The sequence below is a fragment of the Narcine bancroftii genome, chromosome 11, assembly GCF_036971445.1.
Source record: "Narcine bancroftii isolate sNarBan1 chromosome 11, sNarBan1.hap1, whole genome shotgun sequence".
NCBI lineage: Eukaryota > Metazoa > Chordata > Chondrichthyes > Torpediniformes > Narcinidae > Narcine > Narcine bancroftii.
Genome location: NC_091479.1, coordinates 45664898 through 45680703, shown reverse-complemented (window position 1 = coordinate 45680703; position 15806 = coordinate 45664898). Strand labels below are relative to the sequence as shown.

The window sequence follows — 15806 nt, the reverse complement described above, 5'->3', positions numbered from 1 at the left end:
TAGATAAATCAAAGCCTAAATGGGAGAAAGATTTATCCTTAGAATTATCCCAAGAAGGATGGACTACTATGTGTGAAGATAGTGAGACTAAATTTGGTGAACTATAATTTTCAACATCAGTTGTATTAAATGTCGGAAAAGTTAAAAAGATATGGATTTAGTCATTCGGATTTATGTTTTAATTGTGGGACTCAAATTGGTACTTTTTTTTCAATTCTGTCTGGTTGTGTGATAAAGTAAGTCTTTTTGGATAAAAATTAAAGAGTTTAAGGTGGAATTATTGGAGACTACTTTAATGTTAGATCCACTGCTTTTTTTTAAATGGGGTATATTACAACTTTAACAATGGGTTTAAGAATGGATAAATCTCAAATTGAGTTTATTCAGTTAGCATGAGCAGTGGCGAGGGAATGTATTGGGATTACTTGGAAAAATTATGTGGATTTAAATATGAATCGTTGGCAAAATGAAAGCTTGTATTTGTTTGGAAAAGATAACAAATTACGTGATTTTTTAAATGTGAAGATTGGTCTAAAATTTACAGTCTTTTGCCTCTCTTCCTTCTTAAAGAGTGGAGTAACATTTACAAATTTCCAGTCCAGACTGAGCAGACAAGGATAGATGGACTTTAAACATGAACATGGTGAGTAATTAGTGAAGCTGTTCATTCAGATATACTCCTTACAACGAGGTAATTCCAAAACACCCAAGTTATAGGGTTCCACATGAGAGGCGAGGCCAATAGCGCAGAGATCAAGACAAAGCTGAATCATACACACCATTACTACCAAGATTTACATTAGTGACATATCAGAGTCAATGCGATACTTTAAGATTAGTTACAGCACAGTAACAGACCCTTTAGGCCCACAAACCTGTGCCTCCCAATTCACCTTCAACACGCTCATACTTTTTGAACAGTGGGAAAAATCTGGACCCCCCTCCCCCACCCCATGGAAAACCTACACACACACATGGAGAACATAAAAACTCCTCACAGAGAGAGTAGGATTTGAACACCATCCCTATCACTGGCAGCGCAACAGAGTTGCGATTCTGCCATCCACTGTTGAACCATGTTGGACGGGAAGAAACTCAAATCAAGGAAGTCAATTAATGGAGAGCATCAATATTTCATGAGTTGGTACGGATTAGTCCAGATTTTGAGAAAAGTTGGATGGACAGTACTTTGCAACAACATAATAAAAGTCAGTACAAAAGAAGCCACAGCGAGCTTGCATGGGAGCCAGGAAGGGAAAGTAGCCACTTCATTGAAATGGAAGCAAGAGAATAGGCTCAGGAGCCAGAACCCAAGTGAGAGAAATTCTGGTTCATGAGCAAGTCACGAAAACCCAATGATGCCTTCCAAAGTTCATTCCAAAGGCATTCATCTCAATTTATTTCTCCAGTTTGGGTATTTTAGATCATTACCATTCCGCAGTATTCTTCAACATGTGTTGTTAAGAGGTGTAACAATGCAGCTCGCAGTATTTGGCCAGCAGATATAATAAGGGATTCACCCTTCCCCCTCTCCTTCATAGTGTCTATTTAAGACAAACATTTTTCTCTCAATTTGCCCATAATCTGCAAAGAAATGATGATGAGATCACGAAATGAAGCAGTAGAACTTCATTCATCTTTTGATTTGATTGTCTAAACAAGTTTAAAAAAAAAATACAGACCTGTGAGGATCTCGGATGCATTGCTCGGGTGGAGGTGGGGGCTGGTACAATGAGGACATTCAAAAGACTAAGATACATGGATGGAAATATAATAGAGGGTAATGAGTGTGAGGTAGGGAAGGGTTAGATTTGTAATGGCACTGATATACCATCGTTTACAAACAATTAAAGAATACCCTCATTCGTTTCCTCCAGAAGACAATGCAGTCGACCTTCTTTATCCTCCTCAGACACAACATTGCATTCTTCAACTCCCCAAACATCACCCAGCCAAACCCCTTTGACCTTCTCCTTAGCTCAGTGCCACACGGTGATCCTAACCCTCTCTCTCAACTCCTCCTGCATCCGAGATCCATCACCCATATACTGACGCTTAACACACCTATGAACGTGGGCTATTCCTCCAGTGCAACGATCCAATGACATCATCAGCGGCAACTGGCACCGTTCCCAAAGCAGGCAGATACATCACCGTGACAGCCACTCCCTCCCACCTCCAGCCTCCGGTCCATGCAAGGAGGCGACTGAATGGAACTGTCCCCAGGGTAACAGTCTGGATGGTTGACAGTTCAGCCTGATCTCGTATGATACTGCAAGACAGGAGATGCAGGCGCCCGGGGCCTCGGGCGCCCCGGGGCCTCGGGCGCCCCGGGGCCTCGGGCGCCCCGGGGCCTCGGGCGCCCCGGGGCCTCGGGCGCCCCGGGGCCTCGGGCGCCCCGGGGCCTCGGGCGCCCCGGGGCCTCGGGCGCCCCGGGGCCTCGGGCGCCCCGGGGCCTCGGGCGCCCCGGGGCCTCGGGCGCCCCGGGGCCTCGGGCGCCCCGGGGCCTCGGGCGCCCCGGGGCCTCGGGCGCCCCGGGGCCTCGGGCGCCCCGGGGCCTCGGGCGCCCCGGGGCCTCGGGCGCCCCGGGGCCTCGGGCGCCCCGGGGACTCGGGCGCCCCGGGGCCTCGGGCGCCCCGGGGCCTCGGGCGCCCCGGGGCCTCGGGCGCCCCGGGGCCTCGGGCGCCCCGGGGCCTCGGGCGCCCCGGGGCCTCGGGCGCCCCGGGGCCTCGGGCGCCCCGGGGCCTCGGGCGCCCCGGGGCCTCGGGCGCCCCGGGGCCTCGGGCGCCCCGGGGCCTCGGGCGCCCCGGGGCCTCGGGCGCCCCGGGGCCTCGGGCGCCCCGGGCCTCGGGCGCCCCGGGGCCTCGGGCGCCCCGGGCCTCGGGCGCCCCGGGCCTCGGGCGCCCCGGGCCTCGGGCGCCCCGGGCCTCGGGCGCCCCGGGCCTCGGGCGCCCCGGGCCTCGGGCGCCCCGGGCCTCGGGCGCCCCGGGCCTCGGGCGCCCCGGGCCTCGGGCGCCCCGGGCCTCGGGCGCCCCGGGCCTCGGGCGCCCCGGGCCTCGGGCGCCCCGGGCCTCGGGCGCCCCGGGCCTCGGGCGCCCCGGGCCTCGGGCGCCCCGGGCCTCGGGCGCCCCGGGCCTCGGGCGCCCCGGGCCTCGGGCGCCCCGGGCCTCGGGCGCCCCGGGCCTCGGGCGCCCCGGGCCTCGGGCGCCCCGGGCCTCGGGCGCCCCGGGCCTCCGGCGCCCCGGGCCTCCGGCGCCCCGGGCCTCGGGCGCCCCGGGCCTCGGGCGCCCCGGGCCTCCGGCGCCCCGGGCCTCCGGCGCCCCGGGCCTCCGGCGCCCCGGGCCTCCGGCGCCCCGGGCCTCCGGCGCCCCGGGCCTCCGGCGCCCCGGGCCTCCGGCGCCCCGGGCCTCCGGCGCCCCGGGCCTCCGGCGCCCCGGGCCTCCGGCGCCCCGGGCCTCCGGCGCACCGGTCCTCCGGCGCACCGGTCCTCCGGCGCACCGGTCCTCCGGCGCACCGGTCCTCCGGCGCACCGGTCCTCCGGCGCACCGGTCCTCCGGCGCACCGGTCCTCCGGCGCACCGGTCCTCCGGCGCACCGGTCCTCTGGCCCTAATGCAGAACATGGACATTCAAAATACACAGGCTTCAACCTGTTGATGGAAACAGTGTTACCTTTTCCATTCCTGTCAATCTCAAAACACTATGGATGGTGCCATAAGACCTGGAAAGGATCATCGTAAATGGGCTAAAGTGGTTTACGAACAACATAATGCCAAAGAAACACACGAGTACAGTGTTGTAAATCATTTGGCACATCCACTGCAGATGATGCTGCCACATAGGAGAACATCAAAGTAATCTCATTTTTCCAAGAAAATCAAGATAACTGACCTGTTCATGAGCACTGTTTCTGGACTCAGATTCACAAACTCACCTGGCAAGGTCAGCATACAGTCATAGACTAGCTCTACCACTAAACATCCATGATCTGCCCTAAGAGCTGTAGTCACACAAAAGAGAACCATGGGCAAACGTTCGCTCCATGTCGATGATTTGCCACCTGATGTCAATGGTGCTTTTGATCGTCAAGGAAAATGCTCAAAGAAGCTGTTGGCCCTGAAATGCTTAGCCATAATTCAGGTAGTGCCCAGAGGATCAGTGAGAGCTCGGACCAATGCTGACTCGAACTGAGACCCTCGATCTGTTGTAATAGTGCCCAGAACACCAAATGATGGAATCCAATGATCCACAAAAGTCCCATCAATTGTCTCTGCAGAGATGCCGATGATAGGAATTTCATCCTTCCACCTGGTAGTCCTGTCCTCACACGTGAGCAGAAAAGTACATTGCCGAGATGGCAGAAGTGGACCTTTCAAGCCACAAGGTGCACGTGCTGGAAATGGGAATCCAAAACAACAAAATCCCCTAGCTTGAATTTCATGTGCCTGGAGATTTTAGGGCATTGACCCAGCAAGCAAGTCCTTGCCCATAATCCAACATTCTGTTTTAAATGAACCCAGGTAAGATGTTCCTTAACCAGTTTGATTGATGCTGTTCCACCAGGAATAGATAGATTGTGAAGGGAAAATCTCCTGCCTCATAGCTGCCCACACAAATAGCCTAGTCCTTCCTGTTGGGGGAAAAAAGTCAGACCAACATTTCAGCCAATTCATCCAGGGTCACATCTTGAAGATGGAGACCAGAGTTGATCTGGTTACACCGGATGAAATCGGGATCAGTGCACCGTACATGAGCCATGGCATTGAAATTGATGTCAGTAGTTGTATGTAATGTCGCACCTGGATTGGGTACCAATTCGCTTTCTCTCAGATGTCACGTGTGTCCGATGAAAATTGAAGGATGAAGTGCAAGTGCTGAATCTCCCTTGGCAAGTAGAGATACAGTATGCATTAGAGGCTGGTGGTCTATACAAATGGTCAAAGGATGACCTTCCAATAAAAAAGCTGAAATATTGGATTGGAAATTGGGATCCATGAGGGAATTACAAAGAAACATTTACAAATTGTATCTTCTACTTCAAGAGGAATCTCCAAATCCAGACTTGAATAAATCATAAGAAAGATGGGAATTGGATTTGGGAACTGAAATTGACCCTTTTTGCTGGTCTGACATTTGTTGGGACAGTACTTAATGTTTTTGATAGATTAGTTAATAATAACTTATTCATCAATTATATTTAATGGCACATCAATTAATTTATTCCTAATTTTTCAAATTCATGTTTTAGATCTGAATCCCATCTTAAAATTGATTGTGGGGAAATGCAAAATTGTATTTCCTTAGCAAAGGTGATTTATAATATTAGAACTGGGTATGATACCTACTTCAAAATATGGAAACCATATTTAGATATGGGTTTGGATATCTAATGTATTCACTTCTCCACCCCACCACCACTTTTCTTTCATCTTAATGGTTGAACCTTATCATGTTGGTTTAATTCTACTATTTTATTAATATCCTGCCTTTCCTTTTGGGAGGGAATAGTAATCACAGGAGCTTTGCACCTAGATCTGTATTTTTTTCTTTTATACTTTTTTTCCTCTTCTCACTTTTATGTACAGAACAACATTTATTTTTTTATTCTATTTTGATCATTGAACGTATCATTTGGATACGATTCTATTATTATATTGAACTGTATACAAAACTATAAATATATATTTTTTAAAACAGAAATGTTTCACTGCGAGATAGATAGCTAAGAGTTCTTGCCCAAATGTACTATACTTTGCCTGAACCGGTGACCGCTTGGCTGAAAAAAAACATCAAAGGTTCCAATTGCCCACATACTAGCTGTTCGAACACTGCTCCCACATCACTGACAGATGCATCTGTTGTAAGAGACTAAGGCCTTAGGCATTTGATGTACAAGCTTAGTGACATTTGCAAGAAAAGTGTTCACATCATGGAAAGCATACACAAAGTTAAGGTCTTTTTGAAGCAGACATCAGATCCTTTGAGTCGTTCAGCAAGAGGTAATAGAGATGCTGTGGCATTCACCAGGGAACAGCGATAAAAATTCCTCATACCTAAAAACCATCACAATTGGCCAACCTTAATGGGGGGAGGAAATTCTCAAAATTCACGCACTTCCCATTCATCCGGCAAAATACCATGTTGCATAACTCTACGTCCCAAAAATACAAGATCAGCAGCTCTAGAAACACTTTCCTGGGATTTATCACGATGCCACATTCCTCAAGCCTCGGAAACAATGAGATAAGGTGGCTCTTGTGCTTCTCTTCATCCACACTTACAACCAGAATCTCCTCGATCAACACAAGCACCAAAAAAAACCCAAGGCCAGTGAGTTCGTGGTCCATGAACCACTGGAATGTCTGAGCTGCATTCCATAGACCGAATGGTATTCTCAGAAACACGAACATGCCGAACGGGACCATCACTGCTGTCTTCGTGACATCCGAAGACTCAAATGGAATCTAATAGTAACCATGTACTAGATCTATTTTAGCAAATGCATATTTGCCGTGGAGGTTGGCTGAGAAGTCTTGTCAATTTGGAATATTGTATCAGTCAGGCACGGTGGAATTGTTCAGGGGACGATCATCTCTGCAAGGCCGCCAATCCCTAGTATTTTTCAGAACCATATGCAACCGTGAAGCCCAGCAGCTGTCAGATCTGTGGACGACACCAACTCTTGCCAATCCAATCTTGCGATTTTAAGATAATCTGGGGGCATTACGACCTGCGTCTCAGACCCTGCCTTTATATGGTGGCTTATTGCATGTCTGTACACCGTTACGATGGGGTCACGAGGCGAGGAAAACACTTGCACAAGGCTTAGAAAGGGCAGGAATCAGGTTGAAGGCTTGTCAGGCAGAAGATGGCATTGGAAGGACAACAAATGCAGCTCAGTTGCATTCAAGAGCTGCAGTCCACACAACAACGTTTTTTCAAATACATCACGGAAAAACGTGACAAGAAATCCACTCCCAAAATGGAATTTTCCACATTTACAACTGAAAAACCACCCAAAAAGATTGTAAGACAGAAATGAAGCACGAGTAACCTGTGGCCATGTTTGAAAAAGAGAATCATTTGTAGCTGAAAGAACACATGACATATTAGAAAGACTATGTTCCTCAGGGATTGGAGGGACCAGCACTGATCCAAAGTGACAGATAATTTTGGAATTTTAAATAGAGATGGCAAACAAATAACCTACTCCAACAATTGCCTCAAATTGTTTCCATTTTTCTCAGTTGCCTTCGATAATCTCTCTCAAATGAGAACAAGATCCCAAGACAAAAGAACAGAACCAGGCCACCAGGCCCATCGAATCTGCTCCGTAAATACACACTGAGCTACTCTACACTCCTTCCAATTTCCAGCCTTTTCCGCATATCCCTTCATGCCCTCACTAACGAGATACTTGTCTATTTCTTGTTTAAATACTCCCAGTGATCTGGTATCCACTGCTGTATGAGGCAATAAGTTCCACAGCTCCATGACACTCTGGCGAAAGAAGTTCTTCCCAATCTCTGTTTTGGATGGATAACCTCTAATTTTCTTGTCCTCGACTCACCCACCAAGGGAAACATCTTACCCGCATCCACCCTAACTAAACCTTTCAAAATACAAAATGTCTCCATGAGCTTTCTTTTTTAATTTCCGATACCCCAATGAATACAATCCAAGAGCTGTCAAACACTCCTCGTACATTATATTTTGTATTCTGGGAATCATCCTGATCATTCTCCTCTGAACCCTCTCCAACAACATCACATCCTTTCTCAGATAGGGGGCCCAAAACTGCACCCAGTACTCAAAAGGAGGTCTCACCAGTGCCCCATAGAGCCTCATTAACATCTCTTTTCCCTTGTACACTATTCATCTTGAAATGAATGCCAACATAGCATTCGCTTTCTTCATTACCAATTTCACCTGGTCATTAACTTTTAGTTTTCCTTGCACAAGGACACCCAGGTCCCTTTGCACATCCAAGGTCTGAATTTTCATCCCATCCAAATAGTATGCTTCCTGTTTATTTCCACTGCCAAAATGTACAACTGTACATTTCTCGGTGTTAAATCTCATCTGCCATCATTTTGCCCAGTTTCCTAATCTGTCAATATCCTTCTGCAACTTTACGGTTTCTACATTTCCGACTCTGTCCCCTATCTTGATGACCTCCGCAAATTTGGCCACAAAACCATTTAAACCACAATTCAAATCATTAATTTCTTTTTCCTTGGAATATATCTATCCTGCATTCCTTTTATTATTGCCACATGCCATTCTAGAATCGATCATGACTGAACCTGAACATGTTTATTGTGATAAACATCTTCTAATAAATGTTCTGGGTTTAATTTTTAAAAATGTTGTTGTGGCTCCTCTTCATCAACTGTTTGGAAGCTGAATTCACAAAATTTTCCAAATATTTTTTCAGCAATAATTCTGTGGTACAGAGGATTACTCATCTTTCCTTGAGGTTAAAAGTTGCATTTTGATTTTCTTGTCTCAACTGAACATTGTACAAGGTGAAGGCTGATTAAAATGGATTCAGTAATGATGGCCTTCAAATGTTGCATTATTGCTGTAGCTACACAGCTTGAATGATAAACTGGTGTTTCTACAGGGAATTAACTCATGGAAATGTTCTAAATACATTCATTGGAGATAGACCTTTGTGAAAAGTTTATTGCCCATCGGCAACAATCCTTGAAAAGAGATGAATCATCACCCAACAGAGCATAATCCAATCTGTCAGCACATGGTCCATACACATCACCCATTATTCCCTCTTGTTCATGTGCCCAACCAAATGCCTCTTAAATCGTGGTGATTTCACCACTATCCTGGCAGCGTGGGCCAGACCCCCACCGCACTGTGCAAAAACCTGCCTCACTTCTCTCCTTTTCCCCTCTCAGTTCAATATAGGCATCGTAGTATTTTTACATCTCCCACAGGGGAGGGGGAAGAAGAAATCTACCTTCTCCAGGACTACAATAATTGGATAAATTTCAACCAGGTCATCACTCAGCTTCCAATGTTCCAGAGAAAACTATCCAAATTTGTCCAACCTCTCCCCAGAACCAATGCTCTATCCCAAGCAACCCCTGATAAACTCTTTTTGTCATGCAGCAACTAGAAATGCAGAAAACACTTGAAATGTGGTCTAACCACGTTTATACTTCATGCCCTGCTCAATGAAGAATACTTTTTTTAAACACCCTACACTTTTGTTGCCACTTTCAAGGAGCTCGCGCTTGCACCCCAAGATCCCTCATTGCAACACGACTACAACTCTTCTCAAAGTGCAAGACACTTGTCCAGATTAAACTCCATCTACCATTTCTCTGCCCACATTTATAAGTCATCTGGTTTGGAAGGGAAAATATGAGGGGAACTGGGTGGATCAACAGGACAGAGAGAAAACCTGGGGGGATGTGGGCTGGTTACATGAACTTGGACAATTCCATATTCATACCATCGATTCACAAATTCAATAAGAGATGGTTCCTTTGTATTTGACCTCACCCAGACAATGGAGGAGGCAGAAGACAAAGGTCAGTGTGGGAATGGAATGGAACTTAAAACATCTTGTGACCATGAGCCAAGATGGCCATTGTGATCCAAGTGGAGGCGCTCAGCCAATCTGTCATTTACTCTGGATTGGGTTTCTTGCCACAGAGGGCGCGGACATGGTTGGAGGAGGTGAATTTGAAACTTACCCTTCATGAGAATCCCTGGATGGTGGTAACTGATGTAGATTGCAGGAGAAAATGCCCGAGGACTGGGAGGAATTAGGAATCTATAATTATTTGAAAGATCTTACTGCAAGATTCATCACCAACGAGTTGGAAAGCCGCTTCACACTATTCTCCCTTTCAGAAAGATTTAGTTAATAAACAAAACAATCTTTCAGCACAGCCAGGGACAAAAGGGCTCTTAATTTAGTCTTACTATCAACAGACTTTGAAGTTACCCACCGTAAATGACTCAAAATTCAATTCTAGATTCTCTTCTGGTGGAAGTATAAGAGCCAGTGGCTTGCTAAATCAGATGAGCCTTATTCTGAGTTTCCATTTTGACTTTCACACCATCAAATGCAAGCCCCAGTTTTTTATCCCCAAGTATTTTCTATCCTTACCCACTTTGCAACCACACCTACCTGAAATTGGAACAAACAACAGCTAATTTTAACATGTATAAATCATATACAAAATAATTTACCCACATTTTCACATCACTGTCGCCACCAAGTGATAACTTGTGCCCGTCAGGAAACTGGACCAGCCACTAAAGGATGCTATTTACCTTGGTGTTACTGACTCTTTTCCAGTGTTAATTTTAGACATAATGACATATTCAACATGCACAATATTTCTTTTCTTACTGACGAGATCTAGAAAGCATTGTGTAAAAAAGAGAAAAGCTCGTCAACCAGGAGATACAAACTCCTGACTGCAATGTTGCTGTGCACATTTGCTACATTATTGAAGTCTCACAGTACTTACAACAGATATTCAAAGTCAAGCAATAACAGAAATAACAGAATATTACGGCACGGTACAAGCCCTTTGACCCACGATGTGTTGATCTTGATATTTCTAACAAAAAAATAATACCCTGTAGCGGCTACTGCGGTAGATGCTACTAAACAAAGGCAAACACATACAAAGGTAGTCAACTCAAGACTGGTTTATTGCAGACATACACAGACCTTTTATTCCCTGCCTGTCAATGAGAATATTAGTGAACACCTTCCGGTCCACAGGACCAGCAGGTTAAAGCTACGAGCCATTAGTGCCCCATGCCTTTAGGCAGGGGCTTCATCTGATCCACTCACTGCACTTTGGTACCCAGCACTGTTAGCCCGCGACGTGTCAGGTAAGTCTGTGAACTGATGGTGGTGGTTTGTAATACTGCGCTGTGCATCCGCTACAACCCTGTTTTTCATTCACCCATATAAGCCTGTCTAAGAGTCTCTTAAATGCTCCTTACGTGATATTGTAATGGATAAATATATTTGGAGAATTTGGTAATATTTGGGATTTTGGTAAGATTTAGAGTAGGCAAAGGAGGAAAAACCCAACACCCAACCCCAACCAACCAATTTTCCCCTGCAACTGCTGCAACCGTGTCTGCCTGTCCCGCATCGGACTTGTCAGCCACAAACGAGCCTGCAGCTGACGTGGACTTTTTACCCCCTCCATAAATCTTCGTCCGCGAAGCCAAGCCAAAGAAGAAAAAAAAGAAGAGTAGGTTACATACATACACACACATACATTTTAAAACATCTTATTTGAAAGACTGAAGAAATATTGAAGGTCTCTGGAGAATGTTATGCACATTCACAAGTAGGTGTTAATCGAACTGATGTCATAAAATGAATGACCATTGTTTGGAAATGGAGCCAGGATGGCTACAAGTACCTTTCTGCAGGCTGCTTACAGGAAAGTCACTCCTAGGTTTTGTTTATCTAACACTAGGTTAAGCAGAAGAAAGAACTCCTGTTGTTTGGAATAAGAGGAATGGAACTCTATAGTAGCTTGCAGAAATAAGTTACCATCTGGAAAACCCTAACGGGGCAAAGTTCATCAGTGAGACATTGAGGTGACTAATGGTGGTACCTCAGTTGTGGAAATCCTGGAACAACACATCTCTCTAAAAACCCTACAAGAACTATCCTGAGCGGTAAACATTTACCTTTCGAGCACCAAATCCTGTTGAAATTTATACACATTCCATTCTGTGCACAGCGGAATTGCCTGCATCCAGAGAACTTGGAAGAAAGAGAAGTAAGATTGAACTGTGAACCAAATCACTTTTCTTAAATTTAAACACATTACAAATATGTGCACTTAGAATTAAAAAGGGGTTAATTTGGGTTTGTTAAGTATAGAGTTAGGTTAAAGTTTAATTCTATTTTCATGATTAAATTTGATTAAAAATAACTTCTCTTTTAAAAACCACTTGTCTTGCTGCTGGGTTTTGGGATCCTTTGGGCTCTTAACAATATCTGCTTGGATAATGACATTGGGCCTGTTCAAAGTAGGAAATGGCTTCTACCAGCAGGAATTTCTATTTGATAAAAAAATATTGATAGGTGGCTGGCCACATACTTTTCCTAAAAATTAATACCCTCTCCCTCCCTAAACCACATTCAGCCCCGTGACATCTTTCTACGTTGCATTACTGGGACCACCAAAGACCTGACCCATTTCCCATCTCTCCTTGCAATGCCAATAATGGCAGCTGCCATTAAGAACTGACAAATCACATTTTAATTCAGCAAGCAAGATGAAAATCATCCTGACATACTGCTTAAAAAGAAGGGTCAACAAACCTTCCTAATTTTGTCACTTCATTTTTATTTTGCTTCCCATGGGGCATTAGCAAAAACTGTCCTATCCATTGGCTCACCAAATTATGAGTAAAATCATGATCCCTGTTCATGAAAACCCATAATTTTCAATGTTACACAGATAAACTAGGAAGAATTCTGTAATAAAAGTGAATAAAACATTGAAAGAATTTCCCCCTTATCAACGCTGAGATTGTAGCGCACCAGGCAACTGGGCAAGCAAAAAAGGCCAAATCACTGAAACACTTGGACAGTCCAAGATGGCACAGAGTCCCCTTTACCACTGAGCAGGAGCGTGGGCCTTGCACCATGTGCGGGCTGAGATGCCCTTCACTTCCGCGTAGCGGCCAGCCAGCTGGAGAGTGATGCTGGAAATCAGGGGTACGTCACCAGAAGTGGGTGGGCCAGTGAGCACATGTGGGGAATTTAAACCAGAAAAGCCAGTCTTTGTTTTACACTCACCTTGGTTGGATGTCTCTTTATTTGGTAGCGCTGCCGCAGCGGATGCTACAAATGGAAAACTTCTTACTTGCTGCAACCAAACAGGTCTGCAAGATACACCAACCTAAATAGAAAACATGACCAGAAATCTCAGAGATCATAAATTCAAAAGGATTGGTGAAATCTTTACACTGTATTTTTAACACCAAAGTCCCTATATTTTTAAGGCATTCGATCAAGTAACTGAGAAACATTACATTTTAAACACATGGTACATCAGGATCAGAAGGATTGGAGCATTATTGTTCAAGTAACACAACTTTAAAAAAATAACATCTAACTTTATGAAGAATGTGATACTACAACAGGAAAAACGAATGGAATCAGACACATTCTATGAGCATTGGGAAGCAAAAAATGGATTGGTTTTCCATCCCTTCCTCAGCGACCCAATGACCCCGACAGGTCCTCCCCGACCTGCGACCATAGTGTAGTCCAAAGGATCAATCAGACCCCACAATGGTCGCAAGTCGGCGTTTTGCCCCCGTGCGAGGAGCCCTGAAGTCTTGTAGGAGTTTATAAATAGTTATTATTTTAATTAAAGGAGTTTAGTCCAAAGGTCCCACAAAGGTCGAGTCGGGAGGGAGGGTGGGTCCACGATGGTCGCAAGTCGGGGTATTGCCCCCGTGCGAGGAGCCCTGAAGTCTTAGAGCCTATTTTTAAAATCAAATGATTTGACAAACGAGAACAGTCACAGGATTGACTTTGTGACTCAAGGTCCATTAGCTGGGGGCAGCCATCTTAATTTCGGTGCGCATGCGCCAGTTGCCGCTAGCGCAAAGGGTTCGTTTCGTCGCCCTCAATCGGCACATGCGTATCTGCAACATATGCGCGAACTCACCACGCATGCGCAAACAAGACTTGCCAATCACCTGACCCCGCCCCTTCCCGCTGCAAGTAACCCCGCGGCCTCCAGCCTCGCCCTGTCGGCGGCATCAGGCCTCGCACCGACGCCTCGGCTCCACCCAAACACCCCGCCGGTACCGGCCGCTCCCGGGTGGGGCCCGGTGGGCTGCGGGTCGCCCGCTTACCCTGGACCGCGCGGCTGTGGAAGGTTCCGGAGCCTCCGCCAACTTACTCCCATTCGCTCCCGAGGCGACACGACGGACCCGGAGCAGACGACGCTGCCGCAAATGTCCCGCCTCCTCACATCAAGAGCCAATCAACCCGCGAACCCGCCCATCAATCCAACCCGACTTCAGCGTCCAATCAAATAGCGGCCTCACCGAATCAACCCGTTGCCTCGCGTAACTGAAGAAACCAATCAGCGAGCGAGCGAGCGAATACACAGGTGAACCCAATCAGCATCAGAAGACAAATCAAGCAGTCGAAGGATCAGAAGACCCTTCGGCCCTTCCACTTTTTACTAATCCAACAACAATCAAATCCTTGGGAAACACAGGATCACTTTGTCTTGGCTCCAGGATTCCTCTGATCTCAAGCAATACATTGTACCCCAACTGCAAGGGAGACTATTTATTCTCAATCTTTCCTTCATATTTATTACCGCTTCCAATTTAATGTCTGCTACTTTTTTCAAAGTATCTACATCTAAGTTCAATGCATATGATCCCTCTACGAGTGGGTACGGCAATAAACTCATCACAAGTCCATGGATCCCAATTTCAAATGCACCTTCAAAAGCGGAGAGAATTCCAAGGATATTACATTTTCATTGAAGACATTTCTTAAAGTCTAAGCAGCTGATCGGTTATTGGGAAATTGTGACACTTGGTGTTCGGCTCCTTTGCATTATCCTCTCTCGATCCGTGCTGCTGTGTCCTCTCATAATGTTGTAAGGTCATCTCCCTTTTTACCAACGACCAAGAGATCCACATTCAAACTTTCCTTCTATCACCTGCTTAAAACACCCCAGAAACAAATCTGACGATTTTTGTGCACTTCTCATGCTTCAGGTAAGGAAACTGTACACGTGACTCCCGATGTAAGATGAGCAAGACCATTCGATGTGAACTTGGAGCATGCGCGCTACTGTGATGGGTGTAAAGGCGGACACACGCCCAAAAAAATCAAAGTCAAAGACTCCTTTATTACACTCGCAGCTCTGCTTCTATTCTCTCCCTGCTGCTATCGACTGGAGTGATGTCACATCCATGCCGGCCTCCAATTGTTCGGTGTTCCCTTCTTTGTTGATTCCTGCCGTGCGCGTTGTCCCCTGGTATGAAAGTTGTTGGTCCCCGTGGACTCTGAACAGTTGCCACATTCGTCGGCCATCTTGTGTACAGGGTGGCATCCCAGTTAGCATGATGCCCTACCTCCCTAGAACCAGCGCTGTTCGCTGCTTTCGGTCGCCTATATCTGGGTCGTGGGGGGTGAATTTGCTAATGTCCAGATGTGCTGGTTTGAGGTGGTCAATGGTGAAAGTCTCTTCCTTCGCACCGATATCCAGCACACTCACCATGATGTGTGGAATGAATGATACACACCCGTGAAGTCGAAGTCGAAGACTGGTTCATTGAACTGGCAGCTCTGCTTATATACTCTCCCGCTAGTGATGACAGGTCTTTCGAGACGGCAAAGCCAGCCTCGGATTGGTGGGTGTTCTCGCCATTGCTCATTGCTTCCCACTGTGTGGGATGTCACCTGGGACGAAGATGATTGGTTGCCGCAGGATCTGTGTAGTCACCGCGTTCGTCATCCATCTTGTGTACTGGCTTTCGTCCTGGTGAGCAGGCCGCCTCAACCATATATTGTGGAAGAATATGGACCCCATATTTAGAAAGGGTGGCTCTAACATTCCCTTTCTCCTTAAGGCCTCAGTTTTTGAAAAGGAACGTTAAAGTAATTGGTTCTCCTGTTGGGGGTCCCTTGTCCTCATTTTTCTTCTTTTTCTTTTAGCAAGGGGATGGAGGGCAGATGGGGTGGTTTAATGGGGGGGGGGGAATTTCTTTATTCCTTCTTTTAACTATGACAAGTGTATTTATATTT

The 15806-nt window shown here is 46.6% G+C and overlaps 1 long non-coding RNA gene across 1 annotated transcript in view; it reads left to right on the top strand.

The window, feature by feature from the left end:
* Nucleotides 1-14461: 14461 nt before the first annotated feature.
* The window catches only part of LOC138745748 (uncharacterized), a 30293-nt gene continuing 28948 nt past the window's right edge, over nucleotides 14462-15806 (top strand). Inside the window, exon 1 of the long non-coding RNA XR_011346477.1 lies at nucleotides 14462-14773. This is a non-coding gene — a long non-coding RNA (uncharacterized lncRNA). The remainder of the gene's footprint in view (nucleotides 14774-15806) is intronic.